This window comes from Pseudorca crassidens, chromosome 16, assembly GCF_039906515.1.
Source record: "Pseudorca crassidens isolate mPseCra1 chromosome 16, mPseCra1.hap1, whole genome shotgun sequence".
In the NCBI taxonomy this organism is placed as follows: domain Eukaryota; kingdom Metazoa; phylum Chordata; class Mammalia; order Artiodactyla; family Delphinidae; genus Pseudorca; species Pseudorca crassidens.
In genome coordinates this window covers 40,310,841-40,320,123 of record NC_090311.1, presented here as the reverse complement: position 1 = coordinate 40,320,123, position 9,283 = coordinate 40,310,841, and positions in this window count along the sequence as shown.

Genomic DNA, 9,283 nt, shown 5'->3' with positions numbered 1-9,283 from the left:
TTTTAAAACATGAATTCATTCTAATACCTCTGGTAAAGATCATCAATGGACATAAAACCTATTGCCTGAGAAGTTGGGAATAGAATGTTCACATGGCCTCAAACAATTAGCCCTCAGGCTACTTATACATTGATCATAAAGGAAAAAGGGTGACTTTACAATGGAAAGATCTAGTGGATACTACCTTAACAAAATAATCAAACTTCACATCATGAGGAATGGAAAAAACTGATCTTGTGGGCCTCCTGATGTGATACAAATGGAAGTCACATCACCTATGTAGTAAACTTGCCAAAAAAGTTTAATCAGAGATCATCACAAGAAAATGATCACGTTAATACAAATTGTGGTACGTGTGGCAACTGGCCTGGTCTCTTCTTAAATTTTCCTTAAAGTGTCAAGGAAAAAACAAAGGTGGGGCAACTTCTCCATCAAAGAGACTAGAGAGACAATAACAACCAAGTGAAATGTGTGATTTTTTTTTATTAGATCTAGAATTAAAAGTAAATGTGATAAAGGGCATTCCAGGGGTGACTGGAGAAATTTGACTATATTCAAACACTGCATATTAGGAAATATTATTTACCTAGGTTAACTTTATTATTGGTTTGATAATGCTATTTTGATTATGTAGAAGCATATTCTCATTCTGAGAAATAACTGCTTAAGTATTCATGTGGGGGGAGCAGAAATGGCACAGTTTCTGCAATTTATTTAAAAATGCTTCAGCAATATATACATGGGAAAGTGAAAAATGAAATGTTTACAGTTACTAATCTAGGTGAAGGATTTTCATTGTACTATTCTTTCAACCTTTCCCAAAAAAAAAAAAACAAAAACAAAACAAACAAAACTTGGAGGGAAAGTACAGAGAGTCAAGGTGAATGCTTTTTTGTTTGTTTGTTTGTTTTTTGCGGTACGTGGGCCTCTCACCGTTATGGCCTCTCCCGCCGCGGAGCACAGGCTCCAGACGCGCAGGCTCAGCGGCCATGGCTCACGGGCCCAGCCGCTCGGCGGCATGTGGGATCCTCCCGGACCGGGGCACGAACCCGCGTCCCCTGCATCGGCAGGCGGACTCTCAACCACTGCACCACCAGGGAAGCCCAAGGTGAATGTTTTTAAACAGAGGAAATTTGTAAGCATTAGTCAGCTTGGAGCATTAGTAACATTTTAAAGTTGATTCCAGAGAAAACAAAAAACAACTCACAGAACTACAAGGAAGGGGATTAATATTTCTTTTTAGATTAACATTTTGAAAAATCACATATCTAGCTAACATTTATCGAGTTCTTACTTTGCTCTAAAACTCTAATAGGTACTTCACAAGCAGAGTTAGTATCCAGGCTACCTAAACTTGGCAACATTCTTATGGGCTATGAGGAGGAGGAAAATTAAGTGTAGAGAGTTTCAGTAACTTGCCTCAGGCCCAAAGCTAGTCTGTGATAAATCTGGATTCAGATTCTCGTCTAGAGCCTTGAAATGCTCATCCACTTGACTCTATCAGATGAGAAAGGCTGGTCAAGGTCCAGAGCTTAGATTACCGACTGAACTTCTGTTTCCCACTGACTAGCTGTCTGGTCTTGGGAAAGTTACCTAAAAAGAGCATAATAATGATCATACTTACGCTGAAGATTAGTTTGGAAGAGCTAATCCATCAAAAACCCTTAGTATAGTACTTGTCATGTAGTAGTCTTTAAATAAACATTAGCCATTAGCAAGGATCATGTTTTCATATATATTATTACATTCCTATGTATTCTGAACAATAATCACGCAAGAAAGGTTCTTTTCCTCCTTTTTTATAGCTGCTAAAAGGAGAATGTACCATAAATAGAGCCAAAATTTGAACCTAGGTCTCTGTAACACCAAAGCCCATGCTCTTTCTGCTAAACCACATAGGACTCTCCAAGAAATTTATCACCTTAGCATGTTCCTCTAAGTTCTGATTTTTATTCTTTTTTTTTTTTTTTTTTTGGTACGCTGGCCTCTCATTGTTGTGGCCTCTCCTGCTGTGGAGCACAGGGTCCAGACGTGCAGGCTCAGCAGCCATGGCTCATGGGCCCAGCCACTCCGTGGCATGTGGGATCTTCCTGGACCGAGGCACGAACCCGTGTGCCCTGCATCAGCAGGCGGACTCTCAACCACTGCGCCACCAGGGAAGCCCCCTGATCTTTATTCTTTAATTTAGCAAAATAGGGTAGTCCGAAAAGAATTCATTATAGTTATACTTCATATCATCTTTTCTTTATTATATAGCAAAATGTTATCCATAAACACTCTCTTTGGTTTTAGTTCAAAAGAATTATCTTTCACAGCAATATAGGAATTAGTATGAGATTTTATAAAGTAAAAATTACAGCGGGAATTAACAATTTTTAGAATAGCTATTCAGGTTTAGACTTTAAATCCAGGAATATGCAGCATCCATTAAAATGCTTTTAACTCAGAAGCATTTGAAGGCAATTTAGCAGTATTTATTTTATAAACTTAGTAACTAAGGCCAAATAACAATCAAGATTGGAGCCTATAATTAGAAGCTCCAAGTTATCACTGAACATACTTACATCATTGAAATTCAAAATATGACAACAGAATCAATACCTGTTTTGGAGATATCCTTTTACCTGTGAAGTGATAAATGCATGAAATTAGAATCAGTGAACTTGCTTGAGTTTATATGCATATGTGTAGCCTGACCCAGAAGACTCCTTCACTGAAAAATATGACTGTTTCATTGCAATTTTCCTCAAACAAGCAGGAGATATTATAAACTCTTTTTTTTTCTCCTTTAGTTTTCATGGCAAAATTCTAGAACCCGCTTCTAACATTCTATATCATATGAAGGAGCTATTGCTTCCTACTGTGGAAGGGAGATAAGAAAGGCTTAAAGATGAGATGGATACACGAATCAGCATATTGTTTATAAGATATCAATGTCACTCAGAATGGGAGAAAATATTTGCAAATGAAGCAACTGACAAAGGATTAATCTCCAAAATTTACAAGCAGCTCATGCAGCTTAATAACAAAAGAACAAACAACCCAATCCAAAAATGGGCAGAAGACCTAAATAGACATTTCTCCAAAGAAGATTTACAGAGTGCCAACAAACACATGAAAGAATGCTCAACATCACTAATCATTAGAGAAATGCAAATCAAAACTACAATGAGATATCATCTCACACCAGTCAGAATGGCCATCATCAAAAAATCTAGAAACAATAAATGCTGGAGAGGGTGTGGAGAAAAGGGAACCCTCTTACACTGTTGGTGGGAATGTAAATTGATACAGCCACTGTGGAGAACAGTATGGAGGTTCCTTAAAAAGCTACAAATAGAACTACCATATGACCCAGCAATCCCACTACTGGGCATATACCCTGAGAAAACCATAATTCAAAAAGAGTCATGTACCAAAATGTTCATTGCAGCTCTATTTACAATAGCCCAGAGATGGAAACAACCTAAGTGTCCATCATCGGATGAATGGATAAAGAAGATGTGGCACATATATACAATGGAATATTACTCAGCCATAAAAAGAGATGAAATTGAGCTATTTGTAATGAGGTGGATAGACCTAGAGTCTGTCATACAGAGTGAAGTAAGTCAGAAAGAGAGAGACAAATACTGTATGCTAACACATATATATGGAATTAAAAAAAAAATGTCATGAAAAACCTAGGGGTGAAACAGGAATAAAGACACAGACTTACTAGAGAATGGACTTGAGGCTATGGGGAGGGGGAAGGGTAAACTGTGACAAAGCGATAAAGAGGCATGGACATATATACACTACCAAACGTAAGGCAGTTAGCTAGTGGGAAGCAGCCGCATAGCACAGGGATATCAGCTCGGTGCTTTGTGACCGCCTGGAGGGGTGGGATAGGGAGGGTGGGAGGGAGGGAGACGCAAGCGGGAAGAGATATGGGAATATATGTGTATATATAACTGATTCATTTTGTTGTGAAGCTGAAACTAACATACCATTGTAAAGCAATTATACTCCAATAAAGATGTTAAAAAAAAAAAAAGATATCAATGTCAGTTATTTTTTAAAATACTGATTATAGCAATTAAAACCTCCTTACAGTTCATATAATGCCTTAAAGTTGGTGACTTGACACTTTATTAATACAATCAGTTAACTTGTATTTTCTATCTAATATATTCAGGTATTTATCATCTTACATCTGGGTCATAGGAAAATCCATTTTAAAGTAAAAGGGCTAAGAAATGAAGAAGATTAAGATTATGATAACAATGACAGTAAATCACTGATCAGAAGCCATTCTTGTTTCAAAAGCTTGCTCCCACTTTTAAAATTTTAATCTCTAGAATAATCAAGTGAAAATATCTGTATAAGAAAAATACAGCTGGCAATGGTTTGTACAAAATTGTCAGCAAAGAAATGAAACAGAAATGCAAACGAACATCACAATTTACCAAAATGTTAGTCATAATCACACAAATCAATCACAATGAAGGGCTTAAAATTATAATTATTTACCTGGAAATTAACCATTTACCATTAATTTAAAGAAATACATTCGATGTGTTCTTAATGTTTTCCTTACTACTTCTTTCGCCCCATCCCAGCTTTCTTTTTTTCTTTTTTCTTTTGCGGTGTGTGGGCCTCTCACTGTTGTGGCCTCTCCCATTGCGGAGCACAGGCTCCGGACACGCAGGCTCAGCGGCCATGGCTCACGGGCCCAGCCGCTCCGCGGCATGTGGGATCTTCCCGGACCGAGGCACGAACCCGTGTCCTCTGCATCGGCAGGCGGACTCCCAACCACTGCACCACCGGGGAAGCCCCCCCCTTTTTTTTTAAATGAGGGTTTCTTGGTTTCCCCTGCTTCACCATCTCTCCCCTGTCCTCTCCCTTTGGCTCTTGTTCCTTAGTGACATCTCTGCTTGGCAGATGTCCCGCAGCCCTCCTTTCGTGTCTGTCTGAGACAGAGCATGTCATCCCATCACAGGCTTGGATTCAGATCTCAATGCTCCTTCCTTCATTCCCAGGACCTCTTTCCCATAGATGCAAATCCTGCTAGCAATTAGCATGCCACACAGACAACTGTTTTTTAAAACAGAAAGATTGTCTTTGAGATTAGAATGTTTCTATTAATTATAGGAACAAATAGAAATTACATGATCAGCTCTTGCAGGAAGCAAGCTATTATAATTTTTAAGTAAATGTAAATTTTTAAGTTGCTAATGTTTTTTCCACTTGGAGAGCTCTTATGAGTGTCATTAAATTTAATATCTGTGTCATTTTTTCCATGGAAATTTAAGAATTTATGTCCTCTTTAATCCAACATATTCCCCACTTTACTTTTTAAAAAAATGAATAAAAGTCCAAAACATGTCTAGTTAATTCCTTATGAATTTACTGTTCTTCAGAATTTTCTGTGAGATTTATTTGAAATGCAGATTTCATGTCTTCCTCCCCAGTTGTCATGAGTCACTCAAGGACTGTGGAGTTTACATTTCACATAAGAAGCTGAGTATTTCATATATGTATATTTATTTATTTATTTATTTAATTTATTTCTTTTTGGCTGCATTGGGTCTTTGTTGCTGTGCACGGGCTTTCTCTAGTTGTGGCGAGCGGGGGCTACTCTTCCTTGTGGTGCACAAGCTCATTGCGCTGGCTTCTCTTGTTGCGGAGCATGGGCTGTAAGCATGTGGGCTTCCGTAGTTATGGCTCGCAGGCTCTAGGGTGCAGGCTCAGTAGTTGTAGTGCACAGACTTTGTTGCTCCGTGGCATGTGAGATCTTCCCAGACCAGGGCTTGAACCTGTGTCCCCTGTACTGGCAGGTGAATCCTTAACCACTGTGCCACCAGGGAAGCCCCAGCACCTGAATATTTCTGATGCAGGCAGCCTAGTTCCTAGTTCCTAGAAGGAACACTCATATTCACAGGATTGTGAGATCAAGGTAAACATCATCAGACAGTTTGATGCTTTAGTAAACCACGATGCATTGGTTCCTGGTAATAATTTAGAAATTCTGCCAAGGAGATTGGTCTTAATTAGAATGCTGGTGTGGAGACCAATAGCCATGAAAGAGATTAGAGAGTTCAATTCTGCAATAAAGATAGAAAAGAAATATGAATGGACAATAAATACTCTAAATAAACTCAATTTCATTAATAAACTGTGAAAAGCAACCTAAAACAATGTGAACTATTTTCACCCATTTGCTTGTTAAAAATTAAAGATTGGTGTCATCAACCACTATTAAAGATGCAAGGAATTCCCTCACAAACATTGATAGTAGGAATGTAATACGGCAGAGAATATTCAAAGGCAATTAGCAATATCCATCAACTGTTAAGTGAAAGATTTGTTTAAGGAAGACTTGTATATATGCAGAAAGGAATGTATACGAATGTTCAGCATTTCATTGTTTGGAAGAATGCAAAATTGGGAGCATATCATCAATCAGGAAGGAAATGATTAATAACCCAGGAACGTGTGTTCCATAGAAGAGTATAAAATCTTTATAGAAGAATGTGGCAAGCATCCATATATTTCATTCTGAAAACTCTCCAAGACATATTTAGTGGATAACAAAGAATTTGAAGCCAATTAATATAGAACTGTCCCATTTATTCAAGAAGGATATATCTGAAACACAATATTTACAACTAGGCAAGTGGAAGGGTTTGGGGAAGGGGAAGGAAACCCTGAAGGAAGGCTTTCAACCTATATCCTTTAAATTTTTTTTACAATAAAATATATTCATGAATTAAAAGGAGGTAGAAGAAAATAAGCAACAAAGTTCAAAAATAAGCAGATTTTTAAATATGGCAAAGTCTCACTAATTTTTAGGAAGTGGGAGAGGTTTGCTATGGGGCATTGTTTTAAAAAATGTGTCTTACTCTTGATTTTTCCAAGAGTAGTATCCCTTATAAACTAAGGTATAAGTTTAATAGATAAAATGAAGCATGTCAATAAAAAATTAAATCCATGGAAGATCAGATCTATATAAAAATGTATCATTATCAGAAAGAAAATTTTTGCCTAGAGGAATTGTTGTTAAATTGCTTGCTTATAGATACAAGGATAACAACTATGAAAGTACTGTGCTTTGTTGGGATATCATGGCTGCCTGTTAAATTTTCTTTCTTTCAATTTGTTTTCTATTGCTATAATAGTGTTTATCCAATAAGTACTCTAAAAGAATAGCTCAGCCCAGAATTCTCATTTTATTAAAACCATTTGAAAACAATGCTTTTAGTCTGAATTCTTCTTGCTTTAAGAAATTCACAGATTAAAAAAAAAAAAAAGAAAGAAAGAAAAAAGAAAACAAGTCACTCCAAATGCAGAAAGAAGTATCTAGGCCATTTCAGAATTACAAAGTCTTAGTTGGTAAAATCTGGATTAATGTGGTGCATCATTATTCCAAATTAAAGATCTGATTTTAAGTCATAGCTCATTCTCAGGAGAGAGACAAACTTGTATTCTCATATACAATCGCTCGTGGTTTTCACTTTCTAATATTATTTAGATTTAGAGTCAGAAATAGGTATAGCTCTCTCTAGATATGCTTATTTCATTTCTTTTAATTTGTTTGCATAACTGAATAAGCAGTTGTCAGATAATGTTCTGGCATCTTCTGCACTCTATGGTAATACACATCCACTTCCATTGTGCCGGGACCAAGTCCAGTCTACACTAAAAGTAAATGCAGTAACTGATAAAACACACTCAACAGGTTTACTAAGTTGACAATGCCCTCCTACTATGTAGTTGCATTGTACATTTCATCACCAAATATTCATGAATGAGAGGTCAAAGATGGCTGATTCGAGGTCAGCTCTGGAGAAAGATCCTGGAATAGTCATTCTGGAATTTTGCAGCAAATGGAATCACCTGGGGAGATTTAAAAACTCCCAGTGGCTGAGCTTCACTCCATACCAATTATATCAGAAACTCCTTTGGTGGGACATGGGCCTCAGTAGTTTTTAGAGCGGCCCACGTGATCTGAAAAGCCGCTAAAGCTGAGAACCAGCGTCCTTGAGAATATTAAAGACTTTCAGAGCAGCAGTGCCCACAGCAAATCCGAGAAGCCAGAGGAAGTAGTAGAAGTAAGAGTGCAAGGTAAAAGGAGCCACAGACTCCATGTTGGATTAACAGGGCAGTTGGTGTTTTGCTTAAAAGAAAAAAACAAGATTTAGAGCCCTAAATGAAGGACCACAGTCGTTAAGACTTTGACACCTGTGCCTTTCATTGGAAATGAAATAATTAGAAGTTAGGCCACCTGTGTGTATTTTCCCCACCTCAAATGAGATCAAAGTTCAATTATTTAGAGACTAGAGTCCAAAGAATTAGAAGATACTAGAGATCAGCTTAAGCAAGTGGTTTACTCTTTTTCTGTTTTTGGTACTTAAACAACTTTCTGCATATTCTCCCTGCCTCTACAATAGGCCCGTGTCACCTGGCAGCCACTGAACAAAGCTTTCAGGGCGATGGAATATGTGTCTGCTCATCCATTTCAAAAAAGAAAGAAAGAAAGAAAGAAACATAAAAGGCCTTATGGCCACAGTAGATGTTTAAATACGTGCTGCTGGAACACAAATTTCAGCCATTTTTAAGACCACAAGCTATTCATAAGTTTAACGGTTTTTAAATGTCCGTTTAGGCACAGAAACCACAGGCTTTGTTTATTCTGGTTTTGTTTTTTTGTGTGTGCGTGTGTGTGAAGGAAGAGCTGAGAGGTCTCAGGGGGCGGGGGACCAGAAGCAGCCTAGAAATGTGTGCTCACCCCTGGACCCCAGTGAAGGAGCTTCTTTTTGTCAAAAGAGGGAGCAACCCCTAGCTTTTCCAGAAGCAGCGGAGGACAACCCCAGCCTCAGCAAAGGTCAAGAGAATGGTTTACATAATTCTTTCAGTTCTCACTTTCCACTCTGTTAATGGCCACAACCTGATTTGGCTTGAGGTGTGATCAAGACAAATTTAAATGGCCTGGGGGAAAATTCCACCAATGAAAAGACCTGTGACTTGGGAAGGGGAGGGAGGCGAGGTCTGGCCCAGCCAATCCGGCTTATCCTCGTGCCTTTTCCTCTTCCTCTCCACACCAGCTTTCCAGTCGCCGTTTCGCTCCTCTTCTTTCTCCTCCTGCCCTTCTGGTGCTCCGATCCGGAGTCCCCGGAACCAGCCTCTGGCCCCCTAGATGTACGGCCGCAGGACCTTTGGTAAGTCTTTAAACATCAGTGGGCCTCGTCTTCTCTGTTTGTGCTCAGGGGAGGTGGACTCAGCTCTTTAGCGGCTGGCTGGG